Source organism: Pinus tabuliformis, chromosome 9 (assembly GCF_031772625.1).
Source record: "Pinus tabuliformis cultivar Carrire ecotype Pingquan chromosome 9, CPIR1, whole genome shotgun sequence".
NCBI classification, from domain to species: domain Eukaryota; kingdom Viridiplantae; phylum Streptophyta; class Pinopsida; order Pinales; family Pinaceae; genus Pinus; species Pinus tabuliformis.
The window spans coordinates 1,413,324,887-1,413,351,489 of NC_142307.1; positions in this window are offsets into that span (position 1 = coordinate 1,413,324,887).

The following is a 26,603-nucleotide window of genomic DNA, read 5'->3' on the forward strand; positions in this document are numbered from 1 at the left end:
TGTCTAGTGCTCCTTCCCTGGTTTTGACATAAACCTGCTCAATACTCCAACTGCATGTGCAATGTCTGGTCTAGTACAGACCATCACATACATCAGGTTACCGACTGCACTTGCATATGGAACATGGGACATGTCCTCTTCCTCTTCTTGTGTCTTGGGACACTGTTCAATAGATAACTTTACACCTACAGGTATAGGAACCTTCACCGGTTTACTATCTTGCATATTAAACCTCTGCAATATTGTCTCGACATACTTCCTCTGGTTTAAATAGAGCTTCCTTTTTGTCCGATCTCTTTTAATTTCCATGCCCAAAATGTAGTTTGCAGCACCAAGATATTTCATGTCGAATTTGGAGGACAAATGCGTCTTCAAATCCTAGGTAATTACTTTGTCATTTCCAACCAGCAACATATCATCCACATACAAGACCAGATAAATAACACGGTCACCAATTAATTTAAAATACACACAGTGATCTACTTTACTTCTAGTGAAGTCAAGTCCTCGTATAAATGTATCAAATTTCTAATACCACATCCTTGGTGACTGTTTTAACCCATACAAAGATTTCTTTAACTTGCATACCAGTTCTTTCTTACCCTTCACCGCAATCCTTCAGGTTACTTCATGTAGATTTCCTCTTCCAGATCCCCATGAAGAAATGTTGTCTTCACATCCATCTTTTCTACCTCAAAATCAAAAGCAACAACAATAGATAAAAATAATCTAATAGAAGTTACCTTGGCAATAGGAGAAAAAATATCACTAAAATCAATTCCTGGCACCTGGTAATAACCTTTTGCTACCAACCGAGCTTTGTACTTATCCACCTTTCCTTCTGCATTTGTCTTCTTCTTGAACACCCATTTGTTGCAAATGTGTTTCCTTCCTGCCGGGAACTCCACCAGATCCCAAGACTCATTTTTGTGCAAAGATGCCATTTCATCAACCATGGCCTCCTTCCAGAGTTTTCCATCCTCTGAATCTACTGCTACCTTCATAGTTCTTGGATCATCATCAGTAATAGATAAAGCAAAATTTGACTAGAAAGCAGATGGACTATACGTTTTTGCCTGCCTTCTTTCTCGAATTGACCTTCTCACACTCGGAGTTTGTGGCTCTTCATCTTCTGATTCCTCCTTTGCTGTAGAGTTTGATTCTTCCTCCTTTAGCTCAAACTCTATCTTCTTAGGTTCCTTTGGTTGGACTTCATGTTTAATGACATATTTTAACTCTCTGAACACCACATCTCGGCTGTACACAACATTCCTTGTTATTGGGTTCCAAAGCTTATAACCCTTTAAACCATACTTATACCCAATAAAGATGCACTTTTCAGATTTACTATCTAACTTGGTTCGTTTATCCTTTGGAACATGTACATATTCATCACATCCAAATACCCTTAGATGTGAAAGAGAGGGTTTCTTACCAGTCCATACCTCTTTTGGAGTCTTATCCTCCAACGCTAATGAAGGTGATCTGTTGACTAGGTAACATGCTGTCTCCACCGCCTCTGCCCATAATTCCTGTCCTAACCCGGCATCACTGAGCATGCTTCTTGCCCTTTCCATCAACGTCTTGTTCATTCTTTCTGCAACTCCATTTTGCTCAGGTGTGTATGGAGTAGTCTTCTGCCGTGCTATGCCACACTTCTTACAGAATTCTTCAAATTCATTACTGCAAAACTCTCCACCGTTATCTGTCCTCAACACCTTTATATTCTTCTTTGTCTGGTTTTCCACCAGAGCCTTAAATTCTTTAAACATGTCAAAGACTTCAGATTTGTTCTTAAAGAAATATATCCATATATTCCTTGAGAAGTCATCTATAAATGATACATAGTACGCAGACTTACCCAGTGATGGAACCTTCACAGGTCCAAACACATCATTATGCACAAGCTCTAATATCTGTTTCACCCTCTTACCACTAGAGGGGAAACTCACTCGATTTTTCTTCCCATATACACAATTTTCACAGAAATAAAAATCCAGAGAGTTATTACTCATACCTTCTACCATACCTTTACCATGAAGTATTCGAAGGCCCTTCTCTCCAATATGTCCCAGCCTTCGATGCCATATCATGGTCTTCTCTCCAGAGACCACTAGATTTTCTACTCACTTTCAGGAACCACAGAACTGTTGCACCCATCAACAACAGTGCTACCTTGCAGCTTGTATTGAGTTCCAATTCGAACTCCCCGCATCAATACTAGTGCCCCTCGAACCATCTTGCAGGTATCCTTCTCGAACACTGTTTTTAAACATGCATCATCCAGCTTGCTTACAGAAATTAGATTTTTGGCTAATGCAAGAATATTTAGAACACCTGGAAGTGTTCTAACCCTTCCACCTTGCAACTTCAACTTTAATTTTCCGGGACCAATGATTCTAGCCTTCCTGTCATCCCCCAAGCAGACATCACCACCATCATATTTCTCATACTTGTAGAACCACTCTCTATGGGGAGTGAAGTGAAAGGATGCACTTGAGTCAATCAACCATGCCTTGTGATCTACATGTGTACTTGAAGAAGCCAAGTAAAATCCCCACCTTCATCTGAGGTGGTTTTCACCTTTGTAGAAGGAGCATCGTCAGATCCTTTTCCTTTATCAGGAGCTTTAGATTTACAGTCCCTTTTGTAGTGCCCTTCCTTTCCACATTTCCAGCACACCACCTTTACAAGTTTTCTCAGAGATTTAGATCTCCCTCTAGATTTAGACCTCCCACTCGATGAATTATTTTTGTTTATGTTCTGGGACCTTCCTCGTACAAACAAGGCATCACCATTCTGGCTCTCCATATTTTTCTGTCTCATTTCCTTCGTTAGCAAGGATGAGACTATTTCATCAAACTGCAAGGCAGTTGCATTGCTACCTATTGCAATAACCAGACTATCCCATGAATCTGGTAGAGAACATAACAAACTAATGCACTTATCTTTATCTAAAATTTTAATATCAATAGATTATAATTGACTTACCACAATATTAAATGCATTGAGATGCTCTGTCACCGAGTCTCCATCTTTCATCCTTAGGTTATACAGATTTTTCCGTAGGAGCAGTTTATTCACCAGAGACTTAGATTGGTATAAAGTCCCTAACTTGTCCCACAAAGCCTTCGCCGTAGCTTCCCCTGATACATTCAACAATACTGAATCTGAGACACACAATCATATTGTGCTCTTTGCCTTCCGATCCAACTTTTTTCATTCTTCATCGGACACTCCCGTTGGTTTAGTACCTGTATCTACCATGATTGACTGGTCTTTATCCACCAATAGATCCTCCATCTTGAGTTTCCATAACTCGAAACTCTAACCATTAAATTTATCGATCTCTATCTTTCCATTACTTGCCATCTTCTTTCACCACCAGAATTGATCTCGCAGATCTCCCACTGAATAGGGTCTACCACAGGCTCGAGCGAAACCCCTCAGCAACAAAGGCGTCCCCTTGAAGCCAAAACAACTCTGATACCAGATGTAGGTTTTAAACCCATATATAAATTACCTGCATACGAATTCTAAAACATAGAAAATAAACAATGCGAGAGCATAACACATAAAACACATATACACAGAGATTTTCCCCTGGATCCAAAAATTGGGACTACCAGCTTGATTTTTCATTATGTTCCTTTCAATGTTACAATACATATTTATACATGCCGAAGCATTCAATACCATGTACCAAAAACCATCATGTCCAAAACCATGGACCGAAAACCATCGCGTCCAAAACCATGTGCGAAAAACATGCACAAAACCATAGGTAGGTCCGCCCAACCTAATATAGGGTCCAAATGATCCAGGTGGATATTGGTGGCCACCCGCCAAGTCCACTTGGACCCCCACCATGGTTTCTTTCAGTTTTTCAGTTTCCTAAATTGTAGCACAATTTACTATTTTTAGTAGTTTTTCGGGTCCTGAACTTCCGGAGCCGTTTTGAGGCCAAAAACGATGTTTTTTGGGAAATTTGGGCACAACATGGGTCCATGGATTGATTTTGCCCTTCCCAAAGTTGTAGTTCTCGGATAGATCTTTCTAACGAGATATTGTACGCGTCAAATGAAGATCGTATGCCAAAGTTACGACCCTAGGAAGTTGATGTACCAATTTACCCAAATGGGGCCCACAGTTTGGCGTTTCATGTTCTAGGGTTAGGTTTTTGGATGTTTAGGGTTTTCCATTATTTCTCAACAATAAATAGGCCTTCGAGCCTCATTGTAACACATTTCAAATGTGGGTACCCACCACATCTCTTCTCAGAGATAAGCTATCATCGCCCTAACTGTTTATTTCCATTTTCTATTTGTAAGCATATCTCAGTATTTTACATTAATGAAATGAAGTATTATTTCCGCTGCATCTTTGTGTTTATGGTTATCTCTGTAATTTGTTGCTTTCTTGTTTAAATACGGATCAATTGTATTAGAGCGGTCTGCTTTCTCTTTGTTTTTCTTTGCAAGTCCCCAACGAGGTCGGGATATAAGGAGTTAGGGCTTGAATTGGTCGAACCTTTGCAAGACCAACCTCGCAAAACCCGATGGCCTCCCATGGCAGATGAAAAGAAAGATGAGGGGGAAGGAGATCCTATCAAAATATTGCTCGAAGAAGCCCTCGAGCGACAAAGGAACGTGATGATGGAAAACTTTTCCCAGATCCTTCAACGGTTACCCAGGGGCGACGCATCGACTTCCCACAGTTACTATGGAAATGCCACATCGTTTAAGGTACAAGCTAATTTTGAAATCCCCATATTCGAGGGTCAGATAGACGTAGTTGCTATCGATAAATGGTTAAATCTGCTAGAGGGTTATTTTTCTGTTCATGATTTTTCTAGTTGGGAAAAGATTATTTTCGCTCTTCTCAAAGCAGCCCCCCACATCAAGGACTGGTGGGAAACCTACTGCGAGCAGAAGGATGAAAATGCCAGCTCACTGTTTTCAGCCGCACCCACCTGGAATTCATTCCGGGATGCCATTAAGGAGCAGTACTACCCTGTTAGAAGCTATGAGGATCAATACATAAAGTGGACCATGCTGCGGCAGGGAAGGGACCAAGACATGCCGGAGTTTACCAATATTTTCCAAGTTGGGTATACAAGATTCAAAGCAGCATTTGATACTCAAATACCACGGCTGCCTGCACAAGCACATCTAGGAAGAAATAGAATTCTTGAACATCTCCTCGCTTGGCACGGCATATCGATATGTCGTCAAGGTTGAGAAAAAGTTTAAATAGAAGAAGCGTGACTTTGGATCTGCGAATATGAAGCAAGGGAAAGGTGCCCCCAAACCACAGAACAAAGGACAAAACCAAGGCGTGGTGGCCCAAGACAACTCGCCAAAGCTGCAAGCAAAGAACAATGCCGCAAAGCCGAAAAAGGACACAGGAAAATGGTGTGAGTTCCATAAGAGCTCTACTCACAACACAAGCGAGTGTTGGGCCAAGCAGTCACTGGTGGCTGAGCTAAAGGTTTCAGAATCAGATGCATGTTTCGACTCTGAGTCAGAACCCGACAAGGGGAATGACAAAGGGAAGCAGATTATTGATGTAGAGCCCAACACCACCGTTGCCACCATGAAGGTCCAGAAAGAGGAACCCGAAGATCCAAAGGAGGAGGAGCATCTCTTCCACTCCTAGATGTGGGTAAAGGGATCCCTGCTGCAGTTCATTGTCGACAGCGGGAGCCAAAAGAACCTCATTTTGGCAGAGGTCGTGAAGCGACTGTGCTTATCGACCACAACACATCCACAACCGTACACCATCAGGTGGCTTCACCAAGGATGGGATCTTCGCGTGAGCCAGCAGTGTCGCCTTGCATACAACATCAAGCCCTTCACGGATGAGGTATTGTGTGACATTGCTCCCCTTGAAGTTTGTGATGTATTATTAGGCCAACCTTACTTGTGGAAGCGACATGTTTTGTATGAATCAAGGCCCTGTGTTGTTATTATTACTTTTGGAAATAATTTGTATAGGATACCGGAGGTAGCACCGCCTACTGCCATCTTTTTGGTTACTACAAAACAATGCAGTAAGCTCATTTCCAAAACTAGGAAATTTGTTTTCCTGATGATACGCCCTCAAGAAAAGAAGATGATGGTGGCCATGGCCTCCAGACAGGGCCCCTTCGCACGACAACTCCAGATGGACAAGGTCGTGGAGGAGTACAAGGACATCTTCACCTCCCTCGCAGGGGTTCCTCTACACTGTCAGGTCAAGCACTCCATCGATCTAACCCCAGGTGCACTGCTGCCCAATGGACCAATCTATCGGCGCTTCGTTTTGGAGAACAATGAAATCAAGAGGTATATTCAAGAGCTGCTACAGAAAGGTCACATCTGTCCAAGTTCATTACCCTGTGGGAGCCCGATCGTGTTGGTATAGAAGAAGGATGGGACTTGGAGACTCTATATTGACTATCGGGCGCTGAACAAGATCACTGTCGGTAATAGGTACTTGATCCCATGGATTGATGACCTCCTGGACCAACTGAAGGGGGCAAAATATTTTAGCAAGATCGGAAGTCGGGATATCACCAGGTAGCAATCGAACCCTCCGATGTGTGGAAGACTTCCTTCAAAGCCAAGGAGGGCCTTTTCGAATGGTTGGTTATGCCTCTCGGATTGACGAATGCTCCTGCAACCTTCATGAGGCTAATGGATGACATCTTGCAGCCATTCACCAACTCATTTTTGGTGGTATACTTGGATGACATCCTGATCTTCAGCCAAAGTTGGGAAGAGCACCTCCACCACATCCGACAGGTTCTCCAAACACTGCATCAACACAAGTTATGTGCCAATTTGGAGAAATGCACTTTTGGCATGACCCAGGTAAAGTATATGGGATACATTATTGATGAACAGGGGGTGCATGTGGATCTAGACAAGATCCAAGTCATTCGGGATTGGCCCTCTCCAACCACTCTAACAGAGCTTCGCAGCTTTCTAGGTCTTGCCAACTTCTACTGCAGGTTCGTATTGGGATTTTCTCATATCACTTGGCCCTTGAGTCACGTCACCAAAGGAGGAGCAAAAACAAAATTCTTTTGGTCTGAATCTCAACAGAAGGCATTCACAGAGTTGAAAGATCGCCTCTTCTCGGCACCAATGCTCGCATTGCCAGACTTGCAACAACCATTTGAGGTCGAGATAGATGCCTTTGACTATGCTATTGGGGCAGTCCTTACTCAACACGGGCATCCAGTGGAATATCACAGTGAGACACTTTCAGACACAGTTCGGAAGTGTCCCACTTATGACAAAGAAATGTATTCCATTGTGCAGGCCTGGCGACAATGGAAACATTACATTTTGGGGAAGGAAACGGTCATCCACACAGACCACCGACCCCTCCAGTTCATACAAACCCAAGAGAAATTGCAGAATGATCACCATCAGAAGTGGTCCACATATATGCAACAGTTCCATTTGAATATCAAGTATAAGAAGGGCAGTACCAATAATGTTGCAGATTACCTCAGTCGACCACCGATCATGTCATTAACCACTGTGCTCAACTCTTGTGGGCATGAGACTACTAATTGGCCACTTCTCTACAAAAGTGACCCAGAATTCGGCCACACATACCAGACACTCTTGGAGGGTCGGCATGTTCCAGATTTTCACCTCCAGGATTCCCTGTTATGCCACCTGGGTCACCTTTGTGTTCCTTCAAGCAAGCGTGCCAAGATGATTGGGGAAGCACACTACAGTCGAGCTGCTGGGCATTTCGGGGTCGAGAAAATGGTGGCAGTACTGCAGAAGTATTTCTATTAGCCGAATCTTCGATAGGATGTCGGGAAGTACATCAGATCATGCATTTCCTATGCCATTTCCAAACTGATAGTCAAGAAGCAAGGCCTCTATACCTCGCTGCCTACCCCTAGTCGATCTTGGGAATCCATCTCCATGGATTACATGTCAGGCCTTCCCTCCACTAAGCATGGAAACGACTGTGTTTTTGTGGTCGTCGACATGTTCTCGAAGATGGCCATTCTGGCAGCTTGCAAGAAGAATATCATGGCAGAAGCCACTACTAAACTCTTCTTTGAACGAGTGAGGGTACACTTTTGGATACCACAGTCTATCATCTCAGATTAGGATAGCAGGTTCCTCAGTACATTTTGGTCCAGTCTGTGTTCAATGCTGGACACCAAACTCACTAAGTCCACAACCTTCCATCCTCAAACTGATGGCCAGATAGAGGTTGTCAACAGGATGATTGTACACATTCTGCACATGTAAAACTCAAAGCATCCACGCACATGGGACGAATGTTCAGCACAGCTACAACCGGGCTCTCCACAACTCGACTGGTCACAACCCTTTTCAGGCGGGCTTGGGATTCCATCCACTATGTCCCATTGATGTGGCCATGCCATTTGCAGCTACTCACGCAGGTTTGGCTCATGTCCAGTCCGAAACGGATAAGGCAAACAACTTCATTGATCACATCCAACATATTCACCAGCAAGTCCATGACATTTTGGAGAAATCAAATGCCAAGTATAAGCAGTGACATGATCAACATCGGGTGCCACACAAGTTTTAGGTGGGCGACAAAGTCTGGTTGCATTTGCAAAAGGAACGCCTTACTGGAGCCTATCAAAAACTCAGATCACTCCGATATGGTCCTTACACCATTACCAAGGCTGTGGGAGACAATGCATTTGAGCTCAGGATTCCCCCATTCCTTGGTCTGCACCCAGTGTTCAATGTGGACCACCTTCGGCCATACTTTCCACCATTACTAGACACCTCTGACATTGCAGAACAACTCACACCCACAGAGTTAAATACAGATTGCATGGAACAAGCGGCAACTGATCAGATCATGGACACACAGATCAAGCACACTCGCTAGCAGAACATCCAATTGTATTGAGTTGTCAAAGCAGGCCAACTCCTTCAGTAGGGCAAGTGGCTCACTAGGGACCAAGTTCAGCAGAAGTTTCCTCATCTCATGGTGGAACTCAATGCAATGGGGACCATTGCTTCCTAAGGGGGAGGAATGATCCAGGTGGATATTGGTGGACACCCACCAAAGTCCACTTGGATCCCCACCATGGTTTCTTTTAGTTTTTCAGTTTCCTAAATTGTAGCATAGTTTCCTATTTTTAGCAGTTTTTCAGGTCCTGATCTTCCAGAGCCATTTTGAGGCCCTAAATGACGTTTTTTGGGAAATCTGGGGGCAACATGGGTCCATGCCCAAAGTTGTAGTTCTTGAATAGATCTTTCTAATGAGATATTGTACGCGTCAAACAGAGATCGTATGCCAAAGTTACGACCCCGGGAAGTTGATGTACCAATTTACCCAAACGGGGCCCACAGTTTGGCGTTTCATCTTCTAGGGTTAGGTTTTTGGATGCTTAGGGTTTTCCATTGTTTCTCAACAAGAAATAGGCCTTTGAACCTCATTGTAACACAGTTCAGAAGCACGTAGCCACCACATCTCTTCTCAGAGATAAGCTACCATCGCCCTAGCTGTTTATTTCCATTTTCTGTTTGTAAGCATATCTTAGTATTTTACATTAATGAAATGAAGTATTATTTCCGCTGCATCTTTGTGTTTATGGTTATCTCTGTAATTTGTTGCGTTCCTGTTTAAATCTGGATCACCAAAACCAAAATTTTCTGGGGCGTTGCCCCAGACCCTATAGAGTGGGGTTACCTATGCTCCTCAAACCCCATGTGACTCCCCCCACTACGCAATCGGCACAACAAATGGTGGGCTCCGCCTCCCTTCTAACCCCCTGGTTGACTATGTGGGCTAGTCATGGAAATAATATAACACAACCCAACAGTATTATGCATGTCCACTCGAAGGGATGACTTCCTATTGGTTCAACCACAAAGCCTGACCCTAAGCGTGTCGAGAGAATTGAACCCATGAATTCTCAATAACAAAGATGCTTTATTTACAAGGACTCAACCAATTAAACTAACCCTTGAGAGTAATTTTAATTTAATGATTTTAATGATATATTCATTAATATTATGCATGATGTATAAATTCCAATCAATTTAATACATGGGATTCGATTTTCTTATAAAATAAGCTATTGATTATTTTCAGAGTTCAAATATGCTTTAATTAAATCTACTTATAAGGTTTTGAAATAATATTACAAAATATTTCTAATTAAAAAAATCCAAATAGATAATTATATCCAAACTATAAGTGGAAATTTTGGTTTCAAAAATAAAACTAATAACAAAACAACCATTGATGGGAAAATAAATAGAATCTAAAATCTTTTAGACAATTTATTTAAAAATGAGATTGAAATCAAGAGCTCCAACTATACTCTACAAAAAAACTAATTGTAGAAACCCTGATCATGTTATTTATAATTGAAAAAGGAAAAAATTAAAATTATTAGATATGATATAATATTCTAAAATAGTTTAAAAAAATATTTAATATAAATATTTTTTTTGTTAATTAAAATTGTTTATTGAATTATAAATACTGGTATATAAAGTTCATTCCTTTTTTTGCACTGTCATGGTTTGCTACAAGGGAAACTAGACCAACAATAATGGAGGAAATTCACTAGTTTACCATCCATCAAAATAAAAAAAAATATAGACTTAGTGCTAGCTATCTTATGTTTAGACAACTGTCTAGAAGGCTTGTCAAAATTATTACATATCATCCGCTAGGTGTAGCTGGCTATCCATCTAACTATAAAAATAAAAAGTTTCTTAAGCCAAAACATAAACCAAGAGACCTTGGCGAGCTTCATTTATGAGAGGACGTTACCAGGGTTGAGTCCTACACACTTAAGCCTGTTGGAGGTTTGTTACCACACTAAATATGACCTTCAATATGTGCTAAGTGGGCATTGAGGTTGACCAAAAAGAATTGTTGGTGGTGTTAGACCCCTGGGATTTTGTTGAGGCATGCAATTATCTTAGTGTGATCTTCATATTTTTATTTGAGCACTTGTACCAAAAGTATCTTCATTTTCCGATGAAGGGATATGGAGTTAAGATATTGATTATGTCGACCCCTGGTGTGGCCAGGGTCAGGAACCTAATTAACAACTTTAATTTGGATTTCAGATTCTAAATAGTCCCGGTGGTCATTGGCGATTAAAGCTTCCATTTGTTTATTTTCTACTAGAATCTAGGTGGTATAGAAAAATGGAAAATAGCAACAGTCGACTAGGCAAGAGTCTGTGCTCAGGTTTTGCCCAAAGAGCCCTGACACCTAGAGCCTCAGCAAGAATGCATCCTTTTTCGTGGTGTTATGTTCCTATACCAATAGGTGTCATAATTTATGATTGACTTAGTTTATCTCTGTAATATATACATACCTTTGCTTTCTGCAAATGTTTTCCATATTTGAAAAAAAAAAAAAAAAAAAAATAAAAAAATGTAAAGAGGGTATGTCCTAAAAGAAAATCAAAGGACTAAAAAAGAATGAAAAAAGGTAAAAAAAGATGAAAAATGAACCCCAAGAAGAAAGAAAAGACCATCAAAGTGTGCAATTCAAAATGGCACTGCCATTTACTTTGATGTAGAAAGATTGTGTGTAGCTTGTTACCTTTGCCACAATCTTTGGATAGTCAAACAGTGTAAACTTGGCTATTTCTTGTTTTGAATTTCTTGTCTATAGATAGAGAATAAAATGTGACCAAACAGTGTAATCTTGGCAGATAATTAGATTAGGTAGAGTGAATAAAAGGGGCTCAACTGTTTAATCTGAGCCCTTGGATGTAATAAGGATAGACTTAGATAGATTTCCATTATAAACGAAAAAAAAAGTTTGATAAGGGTTTGCCAGTTCAAGTGCACCCTAATAAAAAGTAGAAAAAATGGTAGGATGTGTAGGTGGGTAAGTAGATGAATGGTTGCAGAATTATGTATGATGAATGTTTAGTTAAAACATTATATCATTTACTTTCATCATCATATTACTTTAAAAATATGGATAACAAGGAGACATTTACAAATTCAGGTGACTAATTTCCTCATTCATTTTACCCCTTATTTCACTAATTTCCCACAAATAACAGTCATAGTACCTAAAACCTTAAAGTTAAAGGGGCTCAGAGCATTTCTCTAACTTCTGGAGGGACCAGACCCTTGGCCCAATAAATTATAGGTTCTAAGTGCTGAAGCCCCTTATCAACATTCACCCCCTCCATAATTCATTCATTTTCCCTAAAAACCCCCCTTTTCTAAGGTAAAATCATTATTTTCTTGGGAAAAGTAATTACCCCCATATAAAAACCCACAAATGCACTTAAGCCTAAGTTATGATGTTCAAATGCAGAAATGTCAATATATTTCAAAAGCATTCTACTTAGTGCGTTTCCATTTCCATTTTCATATTAACATCTAATTTTATTTATGTATTTAAATCCCGAAAATATACCCCTTTCCCATATATATTATTAAAAATTCCATATGTTAATATCCCACCCTGATGGTTTGAAATATAAACCATAATAAAATAATTAGATGGATTAATTAATTGATTTGCGATTAATTAAGAGCCATAACCCTCTGTCGTGTTAAAAGGGATTAATTAATCAAATTGTGATTAATTAATAACCATCCTCCAATCAAATCATCCCCGACGTCATTAAATCTCCCTAATCCATGATTATTATCCCGTCGGGCCCCTCCATTAATTCCCGATCAAATCATTGCCCCAACCACCGTACGATCTGACCCCTTCAGATCTAACGGCTCACGCTCATATCGAGTGGCCCCCGATGCCTACCTTTACCCGCTTGTTGTAAGTGGTTTTACTATTCATCCCGCCGCCATGTGTCGCCCGATGAATGGCATCGGGCGGACGTCTCCCAATACTGCCAAGATCTCAAAAGCGGTGCGATAGATTCCGCTTACCGCCTCTGTTTACCACCTCCACTAAACGAAAAAAACGTCACCTTCGCTAGTTGTCGCCAACTGTCGATTTCCATTATACCCACCAAAACATTGACTTTGCAAATAAAACCAAAAATACTCATTATTTTTATTTCACCAAGAAAAGAACCTTCTGTTCTCCATGCACATGTAGAGTATGTTCAAACTGTCACCTTGCTTCTGACTGTCAACCTCTAGAAGCCGTTGAACTCTAGGTTACCATTGTAGACTTGTGCACTCCTTGCAACAGTGCACCAGTGCCATTTTTCCCTTCATACAACCAAAACCAGGTATTTACCCCTTTTCAACTAAGAAACCCTGTTTTCATACTGAACCTGAGCTAAATTGCTGTAAAAATTAAGTAATTTAGTGAAATTAAGCTGTTTGACAGTCTTGATACTCTCTGAGACGACCCAATTTTCCATAGTTCCCTGAAATTCTCTGCCCTCATCCTTGAATCCACAAGAACCAAGGATGGACGCTCCAATCTCCTTAAATTTCATGCCAGTTACCACTCCCCATAGAGATATAGACCATCTTCCCCTGGCTGACAAAGATTTTCAGATAAAATACCTCACCTTCGACGAAACCCCTTTGAAATTGTATTGCAGATACCGAGACAATTATTTGAACCATGCAGATAAGATAGGCCTCTGGGAATCAAACCTGCCCAAATATCAATTCCCTAGTGTTCATGTCTTTCCGGAAATTATTCACTACTGTCATGCAAACTATGACCCTATCATGAGAGCTGTAATGTCCCCAGACCAGAAAGTCTTGTTCACTATCACTCCTGAATCCATAAATGAAATGTTACAGTTACAACCTGGTCAAGAGCTCACCCCCCTTACCATTGCTGATTTGCTTGAAATATTCTCTAAGATATCAAGTTCCAGAAGTACTTAAATCCTCCAGACTTTCATTATTGAAGAAAAGTACATGCCAAAAGAACCCCCTCCTTATGTGTCAGTTGTCTTTTCTGAGCTGGAAAAAGATATCACAACAATGATATCATGCATTTTAGGTTTTACCACTAATGAATATGTAGATGAGATTGTTTTTGCCTACATGTCCATTTTTACCCCCGGTCAACCTCCTGCAGTCAAGTTTGATTATGCAAAATTCATCATAGATAAAATGCATGATTAGTTTATAAGATTAGAAAAAGAAAGAGTCTTCAAATATTCATCAGTCCTGTATCATTTGTTTCTCTACTACCAAACTGATAAGTTTCCCTTCTTTGCCCAAAAACTTGATACTAAAGGGAATCCTAGATCTGTCATCTTCTAGACCTCTCTATTCCATAGGTCAAGTTCTTCTCACTATCCATACATAGATTTTATTGACCTATTTGTACATCTAGTGACTACAATGTTATTAGGAAGTCCCCCTCCCAGAATCAGTGTAGATATTAAGAGGGTTCTCCAACTGTCCAAGCAATACAAAGTAGGGGATTGATACTTGTACCAAAACCATACTGAAATAAGAATTTATGGGTGTGAGATGCCTCCTTACAAATTACCTAGATATCTCGGCATGCGATTATTTTCTCTGGAGTACTACAGGCAAATGATCAATTCTGATGAGATTCACTTTGTCAAAACCAAGAAGAAGGCCCATCTAACAATAAAGATCATCTAGGCCTATTTATTTGCAATAATGGAGAAGCAGGAAAGGAGGTAGATGAAATCCTCAAAAGATTGAGATTAAAACAGAGTTTTATCTGGGCCTATGACCCCCACAAATTCAATTGTAACAGAAGGCAGAAACATAAGTTATCTCCTTATATCCACCATAGGATCCCAGAAATTGAACAATATGCCAATCAATCTGAATGGGTGGAAGGCACTCAAGTAGATCAAGATAGCACACAAGTTGCAGCTGACAATGTATTGGTGGATTTAGAAAGAAGGCTTGATGAAGATTCGTTTGTATAGGTGCTAGGAGAAACTTAATCACAAAGACAGTCACATGAACACAGTGGACAAACTTCAGAGCAAGCAGGGCCATCAGGCCAAATAGAATCATCAAAACAACAGGAGCTGTAAGAACAACAAGAAGAATCTGAACAACCAGAAATCTCAGAGGAGCTTGCTCAACCTGAACAAATCATGAGCAATCCTCCTGTTTTGCAGACTCCTCTCAATGGGCAAAGAAACCTTAAAAGAGACAGAGAAGAGGCCACTCCTTCTAGTAGGCCTATAAATCAAACTTTTGCTAAAAGGCAAAGGTTAAACCCATATGCAGAACAAGAGTACATTGAGGAAACAACAGGCCACACAGTGGCAGAAAGGATAGGAAGTGGGCACACTATCCCTTCAAGAGGTTCACCATCCACCTCACAGTTCCAAGTATTGGAAAGACAACAGAGCACAAAGGTGTCTTCATTCATAGCTCCTTTAGAACAGAGCTTGGATAGTAAAGAAAAATATAAAAAAATCAAAGCAAGGAATGAAAGATTAAAACTACAAAGCTATGCCCATTATTTGAAGATGGCCCCAACAAACTAGACAAGACTAATGTCAGCCTTTGATATAAAGGAAGGAAAGATGCAGATGAGCTTCCTCAAGCCAACTGTGCAACAACCAAGATCCATGGCTGATTATTTAAAGACTGATTTTGAAGTTTTGGCAAAGGATATTCATCCTATTGACCAAATAGAACTGCACAAACAAACTGGAGAGATGGTATATTCTACATTGACTAATAAGGCCATCATAGCACATCAATTGCATAACTCATTGAACAATACCTCTGCACAACTCCAACTAGAAAAATCCTCCTCTCAGGCTAAAGAAACCAGGGTAAAAACTTTAGAAGATTTGGTGATAGAGTTGGGACATGATCCCAAGGATATCAAAGCAGCAGAACAGTTGATTAAAAAGAAAAATGATGATATAGCTGCATTGAAGAAGCAGATTAAGATCCCTCCTCTCCACCATCCTCAAACTGCAGAAGTTATAGAAAGGAAAAAAGAGGAGGAACTTATGGACCTAGTCCTTAAGTTAAATGATTAGTTAAAAGAAACTGAGAAGGAATTAGAGAAAGCAATACAGTCTAAGCAGACTGGCCACCGCTCCTCAGACTGTTATACCTACAATTTCTACAACAGTACCCTCCACTATGACAACTTCCTTGGCACCAACACTTCCACCAGTGACAACATTACCAATAGCAGGGACTATTTCAACGACAGATACATCAACCAGTATAGGGACATCAATAGAAAAATAGATGAAATGATTAAAGCCATGGAACAAATGAGTATCCAGGCTACAGAATTGAAAAAGATCAAAGAACAAATGGCAAGTTTGGAAACAGGCTATGAGCTTGCACAAATTCATAATAGAGAAGAAGAACAAAAAAACAAAAGGATGGAGGAGAGAATTAGAGTCCTAGAGAAGGATTTGACATTAGAAAAACCATTGGGAGACATGAAAAATATATTGTGGGCCAATATCATTGATTCCATCAGTGATATTTGGCCTTCTATCCAGGTAATTTTTGAATAGACTGAATTAATGAAAGTAGCTATGGAAGCTATATAGAAGACTAAAGAAGAACTTGGAGATAAACTTGAAGAGGCAAATCAGTTGATTGATTTTTTAAACAGCAGAAATAGGTACTAGCTGGACGAGTTAGAGATTAAGGATAGAACAACTACTGTTATTGAAATAAAGAAAGTTCTTACTATAATGAACTTAATGCTGAATTTAGAGAAAAGGTGTCAGACTATTCAGGTAGACATAGATAGCTTTATGTTGAAATATGACAATTTAAAAGAGAAAGGCCTTCCTAGCCCAATGGTTATACATGACAAGTTAATGACACAAGAAGACTATATCGAAAGATTAGATAAACAGGTCTAGAGTCAAGGAAGTTCTTCAGGAGTAAAAGCATTACCTACAAGAAAGGTACTTTATGATGGTCTGGAGAATCTATTCTACATAGAGCATGAAGTAAAACATCTATTCACCAGCAAACCCAATTTTTCTAAGTAGATAGAAGCTGATGAAGTTTACAGGAAGATGATCAGGGTGAAATTACTAGATAACGAATGGTGGGCCAGTTTTACTGACTTACTAGAGTAAAAAATGTTTACTATGGTAAAGTCTGGTAATACAGGATGAAAGGATGAAATAGCACAAGTAAAGAGTATCAGTTGGTGAAGAGTGACTCCAACACATAACTATCAAGGCAACTGCAAGAGCCAAATCCGAATTCCAGTAGCCAACACATTCACAAATAAAGGGACAGCAAACAATCTATTTTCCATCTGTCTCTATCTTCGTGTTGAAGATATTTTTTGTTTCCTAGATTAATTCTCATATAATTATGAGATATTTTGTATCAAATTTTGTATAAATACTTCACAAATTGAAGTAATTAGGGTGGATTAAAAAGCATTTCTATCGACTTTTTGTTTTGAGCTAAAGGAGCAATTGTAATCAAGGCTGGACAAGTTTACTGGATTAAATAAAGCCGAGGACATTTCACTCGATTCATGTGCACTATGGGAAACAAATAAGTATCATTTCTCTGAGTTTGATTATTGTTTTACTTTATGTTATGAAATATCATATGTGTTTCTTATAATTCTTAAAAGCAAACAAAGAATAATATAATTAGAATTAGCTTAAGTGCTCTCTATTTTAACTGTTTGCTTCTTTAATGTTTTCTACTAAATTTCTTAAGTTTGGGAATTCTTAGTTGCTCCCTTACTTCTATAATTAATTCCCTCTATTGGCCCCTAGTACAGGATTCTTAATTTCCCTTGCTATTTGGCAATCCTCCCTTCTTCATCTTAATCCCTGTCAAGAATTCGTCACTGCCCTTGGCCCTGGTTAAGATTTTCATCCATTGAGACCTTCAGATTTGTCCTTGCCGTGCTATCTTTCCTTGTGAACTCTTACCTTGGTGATTAATCAAATCTTGTTAAACCTTTCCTACTTGACTCCATAGCCCAATGGCTTTGAATACCTGCTCTGCCCATCTCTTTCCTTAATTCCACCAAACAAATCAAAACAAATTCCTTAAGAATTAATAACTAGCCTAATATCATATCAAAACAAAGTTAAATTTTAAAGAGAGAGCCCTCTCTGGACTTAGGTTGGCTAGAACCTAGGTCTAAAAGATTGGTTTGTGGTTACCTCAGACATTCCTTCTTTAATAACTTCTAAGGAAAAAACCTGAGTGATAACATGTGGCATGGTTCCCAACAATAGATATGAAACAAAGTTGGTAAACCCCCAAGGGAGGTGAGGATCAGTAAACCGAACAACACTAAACCATAACATGGTTGTATAGAAAATGAGAAACTATGTCGAGGCTGACCAAGGAGTGGTATGATAATACAGCAACTTAGAGAACCATTCTAGCAAGTAGCTCTAGGAAAGCGTATGAGCCAAAACAAGACAAAACACAAGAAGGATTCTCAACACCGCCAGGACATCCTGTACACCAAACACAAAATTCCACCATGTATAGAGAACCAAATTGAAAACATTGTAGAATTGGACATAATTTTTTTTACCATGTTGCTAATTGTAATGTCCCTTTTCGAGAACAAAATATAGGAGTCAATTAATTTAAGTAGTTAATATTGTATCTAGGGTGATATTTAGTAGCTAAACTAAAAAATGATTATATTTTTGTTGCGACAACGACCCTCCAATTTTTTTCCTATGTCAATTTTGGAGCCTACATTAACTGTTGTTTCAAGCCCCCTTGAGTCATCATGTAATTTGATTTTTTATCTATGTGTTTTCTCCAAGTGTCACATCCTCCTAAGTCAATGTTTCTTAAGCATCATCACTTAACCATTAGAAGCGTTTGAGTTAGTTAGTTCTTGGTTAGGTGAACTCATGATTTGATCATGATTATCTCAACTACCGAAATTAACCAAAATCTTTTACTTCTTTGATTTTAATAGAATTGCATGTGAAAGAGTATGAAAAACCACATGCGCATACTTTAAAGAAGAGGAAACATAATGGTAACCATCAAATCAAAGAACACACACAACTTGATAACGTATTTCACCCAGTGTGGGTTACATCTTCGAGCCTAATGTCAAGAGTGGGGAGGTGACTTCATTAATTGCTGCAATATGATGATGAATACATGATGTGCTATTTGTCAATACAAGGAAGAACTCCCTTAACTAGAGTGGAATGTCTCTCCATGAGATGGTCTTCTATAAGAACTCTCACTCATATAAGCTCTCCTTCAACATGACAAAATGTCAAACTCTCACATGAAGTGGCATACAAGGATCCTCCAAAAAAATGGAAAACAAGGATCTCAACATCAAATCATCATCTCAACAAAAATCAAAAGTAGACATTGCATTAGTGCATCTTATAAGTTCACTATTGAGGATGGCCTGAAAATGCATCTCTACTAAAGAAGCGAACACCATTGTTTAATTCTTGGAAAAAAATTGTGAAATCTGACTGTAAACTCGACCCCTTTCTGACTTGGTCAATCTGGGCTTCCTGGGAATCTCAAAGATTCCTCAAAAGATTCTCTTCTTGGACATGGGAAAAAATTATTCTACTCAAATGAATAAATGGGCTATGCCATTAGAATCCTAGCGAAAAATTAGTTCATTTGAGTATAAACTAGACATAGTTCTAACACCTTCAAAATTCCCCCCCAGGGAATCTTAAAGATTCCTTATAGAGAATATTCTTTGAAATATTCCCTAACATGCTCTAACAATATTCCTAAAATCTTCTTGAGATTCATGACTTCATTGGCCTGCTTGCACCATCATCTCTCATGTATTCTTCATGGTTCCCTTTGAACCATTTGAATGACATTTTATAACAAAATGTGAGGGTAAATAAGACAAAGCGTGTGGTTGGCACAATTGTTGACATAGTCATATTAATTTATTTGTTTTTGGGGAGGTTTTGGGTTCAAAACCTATGGACTCCCAATTTTGGTTTTAATATGGTTTTCAAACCATATAATATATGGTATACGTATGACCATATTGTAACGACTCCCCAAACCATGAGAATAAGACAAAAATGTAGGTTGCACCATGCCAAGGCCACTTAGGCCTAATTTGAGGTGCCATGTGCAGAATCTCATTGGTCCACATCATATGCCACTTCTGTCACCTATATGTCATGTGTTGACTCTTGATATTTCCACATCACCTTCTGTGGACACCTGGTCTGCTAATCAGGCTTCCATGTGGTAGCCTGTGGGAGTGCCATGTGGCACCCTCTGGTTGACTTTTGACTTTGACTTTTTTGTTATTGTTTGGTACAAACTTCAAACTGTAATAAATTTCTCATATAGACTTGTATTTCACTGTTGTCTACGCCATTGGAATCAGGATGACGAGCTCTTCGAGTTGGTCCTAGTTTCGATGAATTATGAGAACTTTTATTTTTGGGCCTTTCTAGAGCCACTTGGATCATTCCTCCCCATTGAGGAGCTTTTGGTCCTTTAAAAGCATGAAAACTATCTGAAATATGTTGTACTCCCTTGTCTACACAACAAGTGCCCTAACTGGCCACACTTCCTTCTCCTTCACTTTTGTTCTTCAAAGCCATAAGTGTTGAACCAACACCTATACTCTTATGCAAAACTATAGTACATCTTGCAAAATGCATGTTCAATTAAAGGAACAAACATGACTCAGGCAATTGTATTCTTGCCAAGAGTTCACAACGCACTCTTTGGTCAATTTTACATCAAAATCATAATAGAAATCAATACCCCAACTATCAAAAAGGGCCAAAAATATCACCATGTTCAATTCATAGGTGATGGTAAACACTTCATCACTTTTACAATCATTTCACAACATGTGATTCACAAAATGTAGCCATGACAAGCTATTATATCTAATAAAACCATATCTCACTCATCAAAGTGAATGGATCATCTCCTTGTAGTTTATTTGTTTGTTGAACAACTTTAGTGGCTGGTTCTTACACAGGCGCTTTGTCCTTCTTGAGTCGCTGCTCTAGATGGAGCTCCCAACAAGCAGCTCTCTGATGTCCATGTCTGTTGCAATGAAAGAAAAAATTCTTCTTCCTTCGGACTTGCTTAACCTTCTTCCTTCCTTGATGTGGAGAATTTCTTTCATGTCTTGTCCTCTTTCTTGTTTCCATTATTTTCCAACACTTGGCAACTACATGGTTATATAAGCAAAAAAAACTACATGGTTTCCTATGCAATAAACTTTGCCCATCATTATCAATCTTCCTATAATAAAAAGCCTAGACATTAGAATATCGACACCTTTAATACCTTTCTTAGTTGTCTCTGGCGCATGTTTGGCGATAAGAGTTTCCCTTAACTCTTCCTCTGCAATGCTCAAGTCATGGGAAGATTTTGATGTGTTTTCAGTATCCACTTTCCTCGATGGTTTTGGCTTGGATTTTTTCACTAAAGAACCCCCTATTTCTACTGCCTATGAGCACTCTCCTTCAATTTACCCCAATTCTGCAAATTGAGGTCTTTGTACAACCTCCAATGGCTGAGTCATTCCTTGAACATTAACACTAAGTGCTCCTCCTTTATACCCCATCTTGGTAAGGAGCCTGATGCTTGTTCCTAAAATGGGTACCTCAATGCTTCCAACAAAAAGAATATCATGTGAAAATGAAACTAATGAATTACCAATATTGTTTACCTCAACTATTGATTGTGAATTAGGTGATGACGGCTTCTCTAAGCCCTCCTTTCACTTCAACTTTTCCAATGCCTCTTCCATGGCTTGTAATTGAAGCTGCAAACTTTGCTTCTCCTCTTATACTTATTGTATAAGTCTCCTCAATTCAGCATTCTCTGCTTGAAGGCTCTCATTTATCTCTTCATTTTAATGATGAGAAGCAGATGATGAAGAAGAAAAATCTCTCGAATATGGAGATGGTGCATCGTCCTCTCCTCTCTTTTTCTCTTGTTCCTCTTTTGCCATTTTATCCTCATAAATTTCATACAATATATCTTTCATTCTTACCATCTTGTAGAAGGCCTCGTAGATATCTTTGTGATCCTCCATTTTTTTTCTTGTTTCACATTCAATCTGTGGTTATCATTCACACTTGTAATTCACATCAACAAGAAGACTGCTTCGAGACCAAACTTGATCCGGATTCTCTCAACTACCAGAATAAACCAAGATCATTTACTACTTTGATGTTAGTAGAGTTGCATGTGAAAGAGTATGAAAAACCACATGTGCATACTTTAAAGAAGAGGAAACATAAAGGCAACCTCAAATCAAATAACACACACAACTTGATAATGGATTTCACCCAGTGTGGATTACATCTCCAGGCCCGGTGTCAAGAGTGGGGAGGCCGCTTCATTAATTGTTGCAATATGATGATGAATACATTATGTACTCTTTGTCAATACAAGGAAGAACTCCCTTAACTAGAATGGTATGTCTCTCCATGAGAGGGTCTTCTATAAGAATTCTCACTCATATAATCTCTCCTTCAACATGACAAAATATCAATCTCCCACATGAAGTGGCATACAAGGATCTCAATATCAAATCATCATCTTAGCAAAAATAAAAAGAAGACATGTCATCAGTGCATCTTATACCTCCATTGTCGAGGATGGCCTTAAAATGCATAACTCTACTGAAAAAATGGACAAGACTGTTAAATTCATGGTGAAAAATCGTGAATTTTAGCTGTAAACTTGACCCCTTTTTGAATCGGTCAAATATTTTCTCCCCAGGAATCTCAAAGATTCCTCACAAGATTCTCTTCTTTGACACGGGAAAAAATTATTCTTCTCAAATGAAGAAATGGACTACGACATTAGACTCCTAGCGAAAAACTGGTTCATTTGAGTATAAACTCGGCATAGTTCTGACACCTTTAAAATTCGACCCCCAGAGAATATTAAAGATTCCTCAAAGATTCTTGATAGAGAATATTATTCGAAATATTCCCTAACATATTCTCTAACAATATTCCGAAAATATTCTTGAGTTCATGACTTCATTGGCCTGCTTGCATCCTCATCTCTCATGTATTTTGCATGGTTCCCTTTGAACCATTTGAATGGAATTTTATAACAAAATGTGAGGGTGAATAAGAAAAATTGTGGTTGGCTCAATGGTTGGCATAGTAATATTAAGTTACTTGTTGTTGGGGAGGTTTTGAGTTCAAAACACATGGACTCCCAATTTTGGTTTTAATATGGTTTTAAAGCAGAATTTTGGTTTTAATATAGTTTTCAAGCCATATAATATATGGTATACATATGACCATATTGTAACGACTCCCCAAACCATGAGAATAAGACAAAAATGTAGGTTGCACCATGGAAAGGCCACTTATGCCTAATTTGAGGTGCCATATGGCAGAATCTCATTGGTCCAAATCATATGCCACTTTTGTCACCTACATGTCATATGTTGACTTGCGATATTGCCATATCACTTGTTTTGGTCCACCTAGTCTGCTGATTGGGCTGCCATGTGGTAGCTTGTGGGAGTGCCACGTGGCACCCTCAAGTTTACTTTTGACTCTCTTTTTTTTGGTAGAAACTTCAAACTACAACAACTTTCTCATAAAGACTCAAATTTCAGTTTCACCTGTGCCATTTGAATCAGGATGACGAGCTCTTCGAATTGGTCCTAGTTTCGATGAAATCTGAGAACTTTGATTTTTGAGCCTTTCTAGAGCCATTTGGATCATGATCTTTCTTGACTTAGAAACTTTCCTTATCAACATGCACACACTTGAAAAGCACAAAAAATCATGAGAAAGCAAACAAAAAAAGCAAGAAAAACACTTAGAAAAGCAAAAGCACACTCAAATTTGATGAAGACATGTGCTCAAATTGAGTACACTCCTTCAGCCCAAAGGAGTGCGCGCTGCTTGAGTGAACTCCATGCTGAACATATGTGATCTCCATGAGAACAATTCTTCATGTCGAATACATGTGCCCTTCCCGAGTTCATGTATGCGCCAACCTTGTTGCATGTGTACACACTCTTAGAAAATAGGAGCCCCCTTAACTTCTTTAACTAACCCATTCACTCGACGATAAGTGACACTCATGAATAAATAATTTTTTCATGTTAACCTATTTAAATCAACTCAATTAATCATTATTCTTTCATAATCATTCCATCTAAGTTGGGAACACAACTGGAATCAAGAATCTCTTCATCAACTAATGCAACAAGTAAGTTTTGCATGTCAAATCTTTCCATTGCATTTCATGATTTCACTGCCAAATCTTTCTTTCTTTGCTATCGATTCTTTGTTTTTTAGTTTATTTGTTGTCATTTATCTTGAATCTTGATATTGCTAGTGTTAATCTATTTTTGCATGCAACTTTTTTTTTCATTCGTGAAACCTTCCATCTTCCACCATGCATGTGACATCTGTTAGTGCCTAAATCTACCTCAGGCTGAGAAAGGTAGGATCTAGGGTAACATCAAGTCATGCTTAACCTGGTAGCTAGCATTACCAGGTTGGGAGAGGGCTCTCTCCTCATCAATCTCAATGAAAATTTATCAAGGAAGGCTTGAGATGACTGATGTAAAGACTAATTTTAGGCTAGGTATATGTTCAGAAGAGTTTTGATTGAATTTGATGATGTTTTGTTGGCTCAAATGTGAAAGGCAGATTTGGGTCTGGGGAATGAGGCTCAGTTTTACAGAGATCTCTATGGGGCGAGGTAGGCAAATGGTTTGGTACTTCAAATTGAGTGAGATGGAGAGATTTTAGATTGGTGAGGAGTTGAAGAGGGCATGAAAGTCTCAGGGATCCTCTTCAAACAGCTGAAAACATAAATAACTAAATAAACCCTAGGTAGAGCATTGCAAATCAATGAATTCTACCTTTATCCTTGTTTGATTTAGTTAAGATGAAGCAAAGACAGACGATGGCATACATAAAACATATGTAAACTTACAATTACAGAAGGAAACACAATACCAAAGCAATATGCCACAAGAATCCCATAAAGTGCTGCAAACCCTGGTCTATTCCTTTGCCAAACTGCTGAAATGAGTATACAATGAAGCTCCAAGCTTTCCCAAAAGTCCAACCCTTGCCAATGACTGAAAAATTACAAGATATAGGCAACCAAAAACTCATCCTAGCCTCTAGGGGTCGAGCTCATAAGTTTAGGAGCTATTCCAACAAAATCTAAACTAAGAACTAAAAAGTAGGCAGTGGAACAGCTTGCCTCTAAAAACGAGGGAACTGATTCATTCAGTTTCAAACTACCTTTTGATGGATGAATCTACCTCTATGAGTGAAAATTTAGCATAATTACATCAAAATCCATCAAGTCACATTCAATTACATCCTAAGTTTGAATATTAGAAAGAGAAAAGTCAAATTGTGAAGAAACTAGGTGAAAAATAGAGTTTTTTGGCCAAAATGAGCAAATTTCCTCCTATGCGCCGCGCTGATTTCCCTATGCGTAGCGCCTTTTTGTAGCTTATTTTGAAGGCCTTCCCGGTGTCCAAATTTACTCCAAGTGGGATTGTTGGAAAGGTATGCCTGTCTAATTTCAAGAACAAGTTGAAATTCTGAATTTGGTCTCCATTTGCCCCTCCAAAACTGAGTTCTCCCAACACTACTTCCTGTGTGTCCAAAAAGGGGCAGAAAGGTCAATTTTGAGGTGTTTTTAACCTTTTTTGAAGCTCAAAACTTGTCAAAATTTCTTGGCCATTTTTGAGAATTCATATTTTTCCATGAAAAATCTAGAAATGCTGAGTTTTCCTCAAATCCCTAGCAAAAGCGCGCGCCAGGTGGCGCGGCGCATCAGGCAGAAAAACCTGTTTTTTAGGCCAAAAATTTCAAAATTGCAAAAAGTGTCCCAAATTTCTTGAAATTTGGGCTGAGTGTCCTTCATCAAGTGCTGTGTTGGGTCAAGGAAGCCTCAACCAAGATCTGAAGTCTATCTTTCTCTTTTCGCTTCCTGGATGCCTTCTTCAGCTTGGCCTTCAAAATCCCGATTCTTGCTTTGCACACCTTGTTTCTTGCCAAGTAATGATGGGCCATGTGCCTCAACATAGTTTTTTCTCTGTTGGCCTTCTCTAGCATCGTTTCGAAGTGGATATTTTCCCTCTCAAGCCAAGATTCACGATCAGTATTGATTTCTTATTCAAGTGGTGTGAGCTTGACTTTCCTCCTCTTGGCAGCTTGTCGGTTTTCTTGTATGTTTTGTAGATCCATAATGGTTTGCTGATCCTCTAGCTGTTTGTTTCTTTGCTCTAGATATTTGATTATCCACTTGGCTCTTTCTAGGTTGAGAGACAAATCATGAATGTCCACTTGTTGCTCCTGAATGATCTCCTTGAGCTTTGAGCTTTGTGAGCCCAAATCAGTGTCATCATCCTAAATAAGAATGAAATCTGTCTCCTGCCCTCTTGAAGGCCCCTCATCATGTAATGGTCACTTTCCCTTGTCCTGTACCTACTCTGCTAATGGAGGAAATGAGACCCCTTCCACCCTGGGTGGAGATAATACTTGTTTTGTCGCTGCAAGCAACCTTCTAGTGCCCTTTTGATAGGTTACAAACACTGGCACACTAGTGGTTTGTGTCTCATGAATCTCTTGCTGATGCGAAGGTCCTCCTATCTCATGAAAAACTGCTGGGGGTACTTGAGGACATGTAAAGACCTCATGTGAAATGAAATCCTCCCATGAGATGTTTTGTAAACCAAGCTGATGCAAGACCACA